The sequence below is a fragment of the Podarcis raffonei genome, chromosome 7, assembly GCF_027172205.1.
Source record: "Podarcis raffonei isolate rPodRaf1 chromosome 7, rPodRaf1.pri, whole genome shotgun sequence".
Taxonomy (NCBI): domain Eukaryota; kingdom Metazoa; phylum Chordata; class Lepidosauria; order Squamata; family Lacertidae; genus Podarcis; species Podarcis raffonei.
The window spans coordinates 48775843-48788963 of NC_070608.1; the positions used below are offsets into that span (position 1 = coordinate 48775843).

At 39.6% G+C, this 13121-nt stretch overlaps 1 protein-coding gene across 12 annotated transcripts in view; it reads left to right on the forward strand.

Moving 5' to 3' along the window:
* The window catches only part of PTPRM (protein tyrosine phosphatase receptor type M), a 408835-nt gene that overhangs the window by 343229 nt on the left and 52485 nt on the right, over positions 1-13121 (forward strand). The gene's annotated exons all lie outside the window — the stretch shown is intronic.

Here is a 13121-nt window from a genome sequence, read left to right on the forward strand (position 1 = left end):
ATGCTTGTGTGTTACATTGCTAATTAGTTCCTCCACGGACATCCCCAAAAAATTAATTCTCTGTTTAATGGTTTCACCTGTCAATAAAAGAAAATGAAAAGCAAAATATTAGCACTGGTATTTAACAGAGTCAAGTGGAATCTGTAGATACCACTTGGTTATGCAGCTATGGGAGTCTATTATTCACCAAATAGGTAGCCTGCTCCTGTTCTCAAATCACATGCATGCCCCATTACCCCAGTATGATAACTCACAAAAGTTGCATTGTGTTTGCAACTACTGAGATCATCAATAGGTTTACTGTATTAACCAAAGGCCATAAAATTTTTATTACAATTTGGCAAACTGCAAACAATAATTACATAATACAAGGCATCAAGTGTTTAAAGAAAGGGCATCAGAGTTTATAAGTGTCATCTGTTATCTCTTACCCAGCTTAACTTCCATTATGCCTCCAGATCACCAGCACAACTTGTTACAATAATGTCCATCTCTCCTTATCTTTCTTGCAGCCAGAGCATAAAGTGCCAATTTATGTATAAATAAATCTGTTAGCGTCCCTCAAAAGAAAGTGAACCATTTTTGCCATGGCCTGCTTCCAGGAATTAGCAAAGGTTTCAGGAATTGATCTCTTGTATCCCTATACAAAGGGCAGATGAGCAAGTAATGTATGTTTTCCGCCTGTGGTTGGCTACATATGCAGAGTCTGTCATCATATGGAACCCTATTGTAATGGCCACCCAAGGCCGCCATGGGCATCACTTGGAATCTGAGCTCCATAAAGTGTTTGCAAATCGAGCCTGATCTAGGACTTTCTTGTAATACCCGGGCCCAGGAGCAGAGGAAGGCTGGTGCAGTTGCAGTAGGGGCAGGCCATCCTGGGTGTCACCACTGAGGGGGGTGACAAAATGCTGGGTGACACTCACCGTGGGGCCGAGCCACGCGTCTCTCCTGAGAGTGACGCAGTGGCTTGGGCACCTGCAGGCTCTGTGCTGCCCCAAATGGTCCGTCCACCGCCTCCCCCTCAGCTGTAGGGCAGCTGAGTGGGAGGAGGCAGGCAGACTCCTCAGCGGCCCCACGGAGCGTCCTGCCCTGGCTCACCCTGCCCCGCCCCCTGGGTGCAGGGCACACACGCCACCCCCAGGCGCCCAATTGGCTTGTTCCACCGCTGCCCAGGCCTCCAGGTCATCCTAATGTGAGAACTCATTTGGGGAGAAGGGTTTGCTTGAGGGCAGCTATGGTACCTTGAGGCAGGGGACATGACTCAAGTAATTTTCAGGGAAAAAATCCTATCCATATTGTCCTACCTCCTGTTTAGAGCAACTTAAGAGTACAGAAGATATCTTTACTGAGGCAGAGTAAAGGTGTGCACCAGCAACTTTCAGGCTAGGTGAAGGAAAGGCAATCTTAGCTGGGCTAGATAGAAGCAGCAGCCCAAGTTTAGGGAGTCCAAGATCAGGACAAGGATGACAGAAGCAATGAAGTCATTCCAGTAGGTCAGCACACCGACCTCCCAAGCTTTTAAATGTGAAGGTTGGCTTACTCACAAACCCCCTGTGCCTTGTGAGAGTGTTGTGAGAATTGTGATCATCCAGACCTGCATTGTGTTGGGGAGGATGTGTCTGTTCCAAATGATGAAAACGTCGCTAGATCCTGGGTGAACAGGCTCCCCTCCCCTGCCCAAAAAATAACTTCAAACACTGGTTCCTGCACCCTGAACAATTAAGGCCCTCCCCAGATTCCATTGGTGCTCTTCTGTCCCCCTGAGTTGGGAAGGGAGTGAGGAGCCCTGCTTCCCCATCCAGAACAGCCATTTACTGGAAGATAGAAGTACCTGCGTCTTCTGACCTCTGTTCCTCAGTCTCAGAGCCATTTCCTCTTCTTCTCCCCCCTCCTCTTCATCTGTCACTCCATGCCCAAGCGTGGCAGGACTCATACTCAAGATTAATTCCCATAAACCTACATGAAAGCATTGGACTGCAAGGCTTGTTTCCAGTGCAGTTCCCAGCAGCACAAGGATTTATGATTGCATAGCAGTACTCTGTTTCCTCCCCAAATCTGCTCAGCGGGAGGTACAGGGACACATTTTTGTGGTGGGGAGGAAAGTTCCTTTTCAGAAATGTACATCATTGCGCTGACGGGATACATAACTTAGCACTGCATTGTTTACAAGTCATAGTTATCTTTGGGTACATTTTGGTTGAACTTGTCAACACAGACCAGGAAGAGCAATTTTACTAGGATAGTTATGTAGTCATCAGGTTAGATTTCTATCTAGCATGTTATTCATAGTAAAAAAAAAAAAAAGGTAAAGGACACCCTGGACGGTTAAGTCCAGTCAAAGGTGACCAAGAGATCACTCTGTCACAGGGATTCGAACCGCTGACCTTCTGATTGGCAAGCCCAAGAGGCTCATTGGTTTAGACCACAGTGCTCTGGTTTTCACCACGATGTCCTGTTGCGCCAGAAGCGGTTTAGTCATGCTGACCACATGACCCAGAAAGCTGTCTGTGGACAAACGCCGGCTCCCTTGGCCTGAAAGCAACCCCATAGTCACCTTTGACTGGAATTAACCATCCAGGGGTCTTTTACCTTTTTTTATTCATAGTAATATAGGTGGGTACTATTTTTTTTATTATGTTCATCAAGATTCTGCTGTACGTCTGTATGCTGTATGGGTCTTTGGACAATTTGTCTTCTTGTATGGAAACAAAGAGCTTTGTTTGAAGACAGTGTGCTTTCAATTATATATGAGCGATAAATTCAATACAGTAAAGAATTGATATGATGAAGTAATAGCCAACCTGCAAAGCAATGGCTGCTGGCCTGATATATGTGTTATTGAAATATGGCACTGAATTTTTGATCATATATAATAATAGTTTCTTCATATGTTACATTTCTTTTAAATGGCTGTCTTTTTAGCTCTATTTTAAAAATAAGCGGATTCTATTAATGCACACAGAAATCAACATCTTTCATTCATATAGATAGTGTGCATTAATTTTATTGGATGCAAAAGCAATATAACTTCTTTTATATTTTATTATAAGACCATTAAACATCCATTTATTTACTTGTAAATTATGCAAATGATTTTACTTGCAATTACAATGTTCACTATTAATTATAAATGCACCCTTTACATATTGCATGAATTGTATTTGTTTATCTTTAGATAATTAGATTTTTCAGTCTATTGCTTTTTTATAACTAAAATATTATTCTTGGCTAAATAATACATTTTGAATCACATTCTATTGAATCACAGCTATTTTAGCCATGAAATCTGTCTAATTTAACTTTAGTTTATCTGTTGTATTTTTAAAGCATGCCCATATAAATTTATGATGCATTTGTCTTAGGAGATCAGAAGTCTTGGTGAAACATTTATCAGTGACAAAGAACAGGTTTTGTAAGCATGTCTTCTTCTTAAGCAATTTTAAAATTTAGTATTCATCTGACTTCACACACACACTTTTTTTGTAGACTCTGTTTTCCCATTAAAAAAGACTGGCTTATTTATGGATGAATTTAAATCCCAACTAGAAAGACATCTTAGTTTGATTAAAGCTGTTGCTGTTTAGAAAGTCAAGATTATAGCACGGTATGATTCACAAATCTATTAACATACTGGATATGTGTGAAAACACATTGAGGAACACAGGAAATTGGGGTTGGAGAAAGCGCCCTGATCACTTCATGGAACCCCATAGCCAATGAAGTGGGACATATTTTGTCAGCTGACACAGGCAGGACCAAAGATATTTGGGAAGTAGTTCCGACTTCCTCAGTTTTTCTCTCCTGCCTAACACAGCAGTACGTTACTCAGCGGCTTTCACTGACCTAAGCTACATTTATTGGCTTATTGGAAGAAAAAGACTTAAAGGGTCTATTCACATCAGTATTTACATATGTAGTTAGGTTTGCCAGCTTTGGCAAATGAGCAGATGTTTCTACCACCAGACACAAAATTCTTCCTTTGGTGCATGGCTGCAAAAAAGGAGTTTTGTGCAGTGCCTTGACAAAAGTTGGATCATGAACCTGGCAGCAGCTACATGTGTCTGGCTAGTAGCTTGCTGGGAAGCAACGGCCACAGGATTCTACAGCATTTAATACATGCCCACATGGTCTTATGAATGCAACTTAAATATGAGTACATGCAAGTACCCCTCACTTTCATGGGTCATAGGGCAGCATCTTAGTATGCTAATAGCTATGCAGCATTGTTAGCAGATAATTGCTGTGTACATTATTTCAAGCAATCTCTAATGGATTTAATGCGAAACAGATGTCAGGCATTTCATTTCAATGCCTTACAAAGGAAATATTTCTAGGAACTCAATTTTAAAATGTTCGTTTTATGGGCGCTTGCAGAAAATAAAGACTTCAGCTAAAGTTTTGTTCTTTTTTTAAAAAAAGAAAATATTCTGTGACTTGAATTTAAGTCCCTGGTTCTTTAAAAGGGTATGTTACATAAATCTACAATGTGGAGAAATCATAATATTCTCCAGAGAAACAGTATGTTCATATTTTTTAAGTATACACAACATTTAAAAAGGAGCGTATTAGAAATACTGAAGAATTGCATTCTCATTCTAAGTGAATGAGGGCAGGAGACACTTTTGGATGATTCCTGCAGATCTCATGAGGGAGTTACTTGGTGTCTTGGCTATGATGCTTGCACATGTCTTGCTATTCCCTCTGCAGGCATCCTGTAAGTGAGCTTTCTGCAGATGCACCACTGAGCTCTCATATGTTGGCAGCTCAGTTGTTGGGGAATTGTATTGTGAAAAAAGCAGGTCGAAATGCTAAATGTATGTAAACCTCTTAGCTACTTGGACCTTTGCCTCCTGCTGGAAAAAATTGTATGCTAACGGAATTAAAAGGGACGCAGGTGGCGCTGTGGTCTAAACCACTGAGCCTTGGGTTTGCCGATCAGAAGGTCAGCGGTTCGAATCCCCGCCACGGGGTGAGCTCCAGTTGCTTGGTCCCAACTCCTGCCAACCTAGCAGTTCAAAAGCACGTCAAAGTGCAAGTAGATAAATAGGTACCGCTCCCGCGGGAAGATAAATGGCGTTTCCGTGCACTGCTCTGGTTTCGGTGTTCCGTTGCACCAGAAACGGCTTAGTCATGCTGGCCACCTGACTCGGAAAAACTGTCTGTGGACGAACGCCAGCTCCCTTGGCCTATAAAGTGAGATAAGCGTTGCAACCCCAGAGTTGTCTGTGGCTGGACTTAACTGTCAGGGGTCCTTTACCTTTACCTTTTACTTGAATTAAGGCAGTGTTGTTGTTTTTATTGCATTAGATATTTGCTCTTTGTGGTTATTTTTATCATTATAGAGTGTGTAAAATTGTGTGTGGGTGTGTGAGAGAGATGAAACCCCAATTTTATTAGACCAGTATAAGATTAGCATTTGTTAGCCTTGGATATTCAAACAACTTTGAAAGCATTAAAGTATAATTGATTAAACAGGCAGCAATTTATAATTCATACTGTACTTGAAGAGAGTCTGTTTTAGCTTGGTATGCCTTATTATGCTGAAGTAGTGAATATTCCTGAAGTAGTTCTGGCAGTCTAGTATGCTGTCTCCCCTCCCCACCCCCGCAACCTGTTGATTATGTTGGTCAAGTGATGGGAGCAATTCCTTCCACATGCAACTGAAAGCAATATTCCTTATGGGAGCATTTAATCCTTTTTTCTTTTTTTTCCTTTGTTAATTAGGAACAAAGTTAAATGTGTTGAAATCCAAATTAACAAATTTGTTATTAACGCATTCAAAAAATTAATAAGTATAAATATTCTAAGGTTCTTTCACACACGTAAACCCCCCCACCTTTGCAGATTTCACTGATGTCATTAGCAGAACTGGGGGGGGGGGGGAGAGAAAGAGTAGTAGTCCCTGAGTAGCCACATTCATACAAAGGTTGTAATAGGCAGGGACGGTACCAATAGGACTAGCCAAAATGATTTCACAAATCATTCATTGCTGGAAAACAAAATACGGAAAATATCAGAATAGGTCTTTGATAGAAAAGAAAACATATATAAATGTGCTTTAAAATCATTTGAAATTAACCATATTGTTTATATGAGTACTGATTTTGTTTTCTAGTTAGACTTTTTTTTGTTTTTTTGTTAAAGCTGTCATTTGTGTTCTCCACTCTGCTCTTGATCTAATCATAAAGTAATGATGACAACAATCTAATGCCAAATCAGTATTATGGAAGTGACACTTGAATGGATAGAATGTTGGATTAAGTCAATATGTTTTCCTTCTTAATGCTTCAAACTGGCTCTGGCCCTCTAGAGTCAGCAGCTGTGTTTGTGTGTCAGCTAAATATGATTCATTCCTCAATATATCCAAATGTATATTCAGACAAAGAATTAAAACGAATTATTTATTCTTACCTTGGATTTATAAATATACTAGTTACTGTACTGTCATTTGACAGTTCTTCACAGAAATCCTTCACCATATAGACAGGTAGAACTGACTTATACCTTGTCAGGTGATTGGTCCACTTAGCTCAGTATTGTCTACAGGATGGGGAATAATTCTAGGAAGGTGAGATCAGAGTGATTCCCTCCTCCCTCCATGGATTGGAGCACCAATAACCCCTGAAGTAAACCCCAAAACCCAGGCCGCCTGAGGCATCTGAATGAACCTGGTAGTCCTGGCATGTGACCAGCAGGGCCTGCCAGAGAGAGGCCCCATTGTATGCCTGCAGGCAGGCTAATCAGACCCTCAGATCCTCTTTCATTGCCTGCATAAGCCTACCCCCACATAAATGGAGAAGGCAGACAACCAATTTGCAAAGGTGTGTTGCACCTGAACTTTTTTTACCTTTCCTTGAGCCATCTGATTTTCTGTTATCCCATTTACCCTTTTCTGTCTCTGGGGGCAACATGGTGAACATAGTCCTCATTCAAAATATGTTCCCTGACTTACTTCAATAGGTGAATGCCAGAAGGATCCTCAGAATCCATGAGATTCCTGAGAGCCCTTGATACCCCTTTTTTTGCTTTATGTGCTTGGGCACCCTGGCCCACTCTGGCAACCATTACCTGTCCAGGGATGCCTTCCTGCCGCTATCTGAAGCCGTTGACTCACCTGAGCTTTCCCTACTGTTCCCCACTGTCTGACAGTGAGCAGAGGCATGGATATAAATTGATGTTTGTATAATAGGCTAGTTTCTACACACCCTCACCCACTGATCTTTTCTAAGAAAATAAGAAGAGCCTGCTGGATCAGGCCAGTGGCCTGATCTAGACCAGGGACTCCGCTACACAGCTGCAAACAAAACATTTTAAATGTATTGTAAAGTGCAATATACAAATGTGACACTAGATGGTGACAGCGAGCTATGCCAAATTCAATGTATTTTTCAAAACATTTTTTTAAAAAGCATTTACACACCGTTGTTTATATATGTGTAGATTCCACTCAGCATCCTGTTCCCACGGTTGCTGAATATTTGCCTGTGGGAAACAACTTATTTTTTGCCTTTCTTTTTCCACCCCCTGCTTCTAGCTGTTTCTGATGTTGACGTACTATGTTAAGTAACTGATTCTGTTCTACCTGGATGTATTTTGCTTTCAAAATGGTATCAATGAGCAATGGCAACAGCTGTGATAACAGAAACCATTACTTAGTTAACCATTCTATGGAAAATTCAGAGTATCATAACAATTTCTTTCTGAACATATTTCTAACACCCTTGGTTTGCCCAGTAATACGGAGGGACAGATTTACTTAGCAAGGCACTGGACATAAATTGGCTTGTGGACCAGTTGCCATGCCCAGCCAGTTTCAAATAAGCCCCATAAGGTGGCAGTCTTATTCATATAGACATGGATATAGATATGTTTTCAGTTTTGACCCATTATAAAAGATTTTGAAAAACTGCAGGGATATGAGAAAGGGCCTGGAAAAAGTAGATTACGCAAATTAGCACATCAAACAGAAAATGTTGTTACATCTTAGGAAGTGTAAGTTACTTATAGGGGGGAAAGTATAGGAGCACTCCTAAATCTTAACAGAGTGAAACATTAAAAGGACAAATGGCTAAACCTTGAAAAACTCAAATTAGAAATAAAGCATAAAGTAGTGATATCATTGATTTATTGTTACAACAAACTATCAAGGGAACTGGTGTTGGATTCTTCATCATGTACAATCTTCCAGCTCGGACCAGACTTAGTACAAATGAAGTGCTTCCGCCCAATATGATATAATAGGTTAGATTTACAGTAAAGTTGTACCAGAAAGAAATTCAGTTGAGTATCAGATCAGGAGGTTAAATAAAGATCAGACACTCTGTCTCTCTCCTTCTAAACACCTTTGAGTTCTCCTAAGCCTGCTAATCCCTCCTTCTTTCGCAACTTTTCAGCTGTAGAAGCAAAGGCACTCACCACTTGATTATGAGGAAAGGGGTGACTTGTCATGAACCATGTCATACAGAATACACTTGAGCACCAAGTTTCCCCCCTGGTGGCTATGAAAGATTGAACTAGTCAATTTTATTTGAGAAAAAATTGAATTGGCTTTGTAAAATAAAATCCATTTTATTGTTCAAGATTGCATCCTTTTCATACGATTAGAACTGCATTTTGATAGCTGGGTGAAAAGTAGCACTTTTGGGAGAGCAGGAGGAGAATTTTTTTGGGGGGGGGACTTAGTTGTGAAAATGTTCACTATTCTTCCATTCTTTTTATGGCCATCATTTCTCCTATCTTTTGCTGTTTCAGTGCCATTTTTCCTTTCTAATTGCTCTAATTCCTGGAGTAATAACCGGGAAAATTCCATCCATTTGGGAATCATGTGATAAATGGCATGTAACAATGCCACAAAGCCAAGAAGTTTTGGCTATGGTACCACTGAGAACAAGCAAAGCCAGTTCAGAGTGAGGACAATGTTTCCTGAATAGCAAACATTTTCACGTCTCTGAAAAATTGCCAAAAAGGAGGGTATTCTCACAAAAAGAACAATAATAATTTTGGCTAAGCAACATAACAATCTTCAGGTTTTTTTCTGATACATATTTTCTGATATATATTAAAAAAAACTATTAACAATATCGATTATACTTTTTAATTGTCAACATGCTTTTTGTTATATGTCTTGGAATAAATGAAAAAACTTGTACAGTGGTACCTCGGGTTACATACGCTTCAGGTTACATACCCTTCAGGTTACAGACTCCGCTAACCCAGAAATATTGCTTCAGGTTAAGAACTTTGCTTCAGGATAAGAGCAGAAATCGTGCTGCGGCGGCGCGGCAGCAGCAGGATGTCCCATTAGCTAAAGTGGTGCTTCAGTTTAAGAACAGTTTCAGGTTAAGAACAGACCTCCGGAACGAATTAAGTACTTAAACAGAGGTACCACTGTAGTTTAATGCTTTCAGGGGTATTCAAACTACAGTGCATAACTGGGTGGCATAAAGAATTGGCTTCTTCATTATTTTGTATAACTTTGCTTTCATGAAGATGGCAGTGGCTTTGTCTAAAACAGGCATAGGCAAATTCGGCCCTCCAGATGTTTTGGGACTACAGCTCCCATCATCCCTAGCTAACAGGACCAGTGGTCAGGGATGATGGGAGTTGTAGTCCCAAAACATCTCGAGTTTGCCTATGCCTGGTCTAAAACCTTGGCTGCACAGATACCATTTTTGTTCGATACTTGTGTACCTGTTGTGCACAATGGGCATGTCTTCAGGGCTTTTTTTCAGCTGGAACTTGCCAGAGCATCCTTAAAATGATGGCTTGCATGGGAAACTATGCTTAGAGTGCCCGACAGTTTTAACAGAGAGAACTTAGGATCTGTACAGCTTCAGATTCTATAATGGTAGTTTAAGGCTTTATCTGTAGTTTCTTAATTTCAGATGTTAGTAGTGAAACTATCTGAAAAAGAGAGAGAGAGAGAAAGAGAGTCAGAAGCCAAGACATTTCTAAGGGCCCATTTTTTTTACATTCAGCAGAGTCCAGTTCTCAGGTTATACCATTTTAAGCTGCAGGAAAACATGTTTCAATACTTTCTCATGGATAAAACTGAAATCAGCACTCTGGTATACTAGTTTTCTATTTTCAGTGAATCATTTTATGTAGTAGTATTTATCCTGGAATCCTCCACCTGCAGTTTCACATGGTACAGTCTGAGAATAGCTTTACCCCTTGATTCTGCCAAATATAAACCAGCCATGAATTATGATGGGACAAGTTCTGGTATTCTATTTTATTATTGTGGACTAACTTTCATTGTATATTATAGAGTAGAATTGTAAAAGACAAGCAAAACTCTAAAACTTGTATCCATACTGCATTGCAAACCTACAGCACATGATGTATAACTCTGACATCGGTACCCTTCTGGGTAATAATATATCTATTTATGGGAATAGGGAGTTCTCATTTTAAATATCTTGTTGCCATTTTGTACTTGCAGTCTCCTGAGTTGCGCAATTGGGACGTGTAATTATATCTTTCAGAAATTGATGAGGGAAGGTTGATCTGGAGAAGGTTTTAGAATCACAAGGCATGTGTTTTGCTTAGGAAAAATATATGCTTGTCTGTGAAATGTTCAATTTCCTTATACACAGTATTCAGAAATAGTTATGAAAATGCAAAGTAGTTGATATTCATGGAGTGGTTTCATTTTATTGTATTATAGACGTTCTACTATTATGAGTGTTTCCATGGTTCACTGACTTGCTGCAGAATATATGAGATATAGTCAGAAACAACACTTTAATTACATACTATAAAGAATGAAATTGGGGTTTATTTGTGAAAATGCCACATACATTTCAGTGAAAGCATTTGTTCAACCCTCCTGAAACCGTTTTTATTGCAGGAAGGGGGGGGGACTACAGCTTGAGAACAAATGTAAATTTTAGATACACAAACATATATACACACACACATACATACACACACACCTTGTACATTAATTATATCATAAATGTGTATATTGAACCTAAGGAATTCTTTGTATAAGAGGAGAATTATAAAAACATATCTGCTCACTCTGTTCATTGTTTTAGAGATAAATCTGAAAGACAATTTACTTTGTTACAGTTAACTATGGTGCCAAGGAGTGTGTTGCTACAGTTGAATTTGAATTGTTGTTCTTCGTACATTCTTCAGATTAATACAAAATAAGCCTCATATAGAAATCTTCCCTTTTGGAAGATCCGGCATTAGAATTTAAAAGGAGAAGAGGCTGCTAGAAGTCTCTAAATTTTAAATTGGTTTTTGTGAAAATTATTCTTAAAGTACTTATAGTTAAATAGAGAAGGATGTTCTTTCTATTCAAATGTTTAACTTTATCTTATAAGGCATTTAAGTCCTGTTCAGAAGTTTTATTAGGGGAGGCTGAGCATTTATATTGGTGGATGGTAGGTCAGGGAGAGAGAGAGAAGCAGAGAAATGGAAGCTTTTTCCTACAGCACTCACAGGCCTAAAGATACCACTTATGCATTCAGAATCAAACAACTGCTGTTGTATTTACTAGAGAAAATATTATTCACAATGAAGGATTATTATTTCTGAGGAGAGTGAGCATACATAGGAAGGTGCAGGTTCATGACCGCTGTCCTCGGTGCTTTTGGCATCCATTCTGAAACAGTCTTCATACTTACAAATTGTACACATGGGAACACTGTATGCCCCCGGTTCTATGTACAGAGCCTACACCCAGACATACAGGCTCTTTCATAAGTTATGCTGAGCACAGGTAGGGCAGGTAATGGGGCCAAGCAGGCACAAACCATTTCTGCCGCAAACAAATCCCTATGGCAACGGAACTCTAACCAGGGATGTCAGATAATTCCATAAGAAAGGGAAACGAGAGTGGGAATTGCTGCCATTCTCATTTTCGTTGGAGGTCAGGAATGGAAATCATGCAAGCAAAGGGCAAGCAGTATCTGCTGCCTTTGTTGTTGTTTTTTTAGCCCACAAACATTATGTAAATATTTACAGTGTTTTCTGCATCGTTTTAGTTGTCCCCTTTCCATTGAAATGCACTGAAATTAATTACATAATTATTTACATTAGTTCTGGTCATATAGCAGATAGGAGACAAGCAACATGGGTTGTAATGAAAGCCAAGCTGTAGCAGAAGAGAAACAGCTCTGCTTGGGACAAATACAGCCTGGGATGGAAATCTGTCTGCCTACTTTCATCTCTAGTTGACCAATGAATGTGCACTCCTAACCCAAATGAATTAATACTTAAATAAACCTGATTAAATAATATAGTGCTATGGTTAAGCAAATATTGAACCAGGTTATTGGCATGATGAAAACATTTTCCCCTTCCTGGAAATTCAATAATCTTATGAGGTATTATAAATAATGATTTTAACAAAACAAATGTGGACATGAATTGCATGCAAAGAGGTATTGCCTAAGGAAAAGCCATTTAGCCAAATGAAGTATTTTTCTTCTTCTTCTTCTTCAGTGGAAAGCCTTTATAACTGAATCGCGTCTTATTGGGTGCCCCTCATTTAGGCTGCATAACGGAGTTCTGTCCTTTTAAAGAGAAATCCAGTCATGACAAGTTGTCCCAACCTTAATGATCCAGTGAACAATATGGAATAAATGAATGATGCTCCTTTCTCATGGACTGCATACACACCATACATAAAAACACATTTAAAGCACATGACTCCCCACCCCATACTAGCAACTATAGTTTAATTATTATTCATTCATTCATTCCCATCTGGCTGGGTTTCCCCAGCCACTCTGGGCAGCTTCCAACAAAAGATTAAAATACAGTAATTCATCAAATATTAAAAACTTACCCCCCACAAAGCTACAATTCCTAACACCCATAACAAACTACATTTCAAGGATTCTGGGGGGGGGGGGGAGCCATGCACTTTAAATGTGTGCATACAGACCTTTAAATCTGAAGAAGGCACACGTGTGTCCAGGGTATTGAAAGAGTATTTCATACCTTCACTTGACTGTGTATTCTGAAAGTTTAAACACCATATTGAGCCTCAGCTATCCATGATAATCAGAGCAGGATAATCTTTTGACTTTTGTTGTAATGGAAATGACCTCTAAAAGTTTCAGGATGATTCTTAAAAACCTTTCACTTCTTTTTTGCTG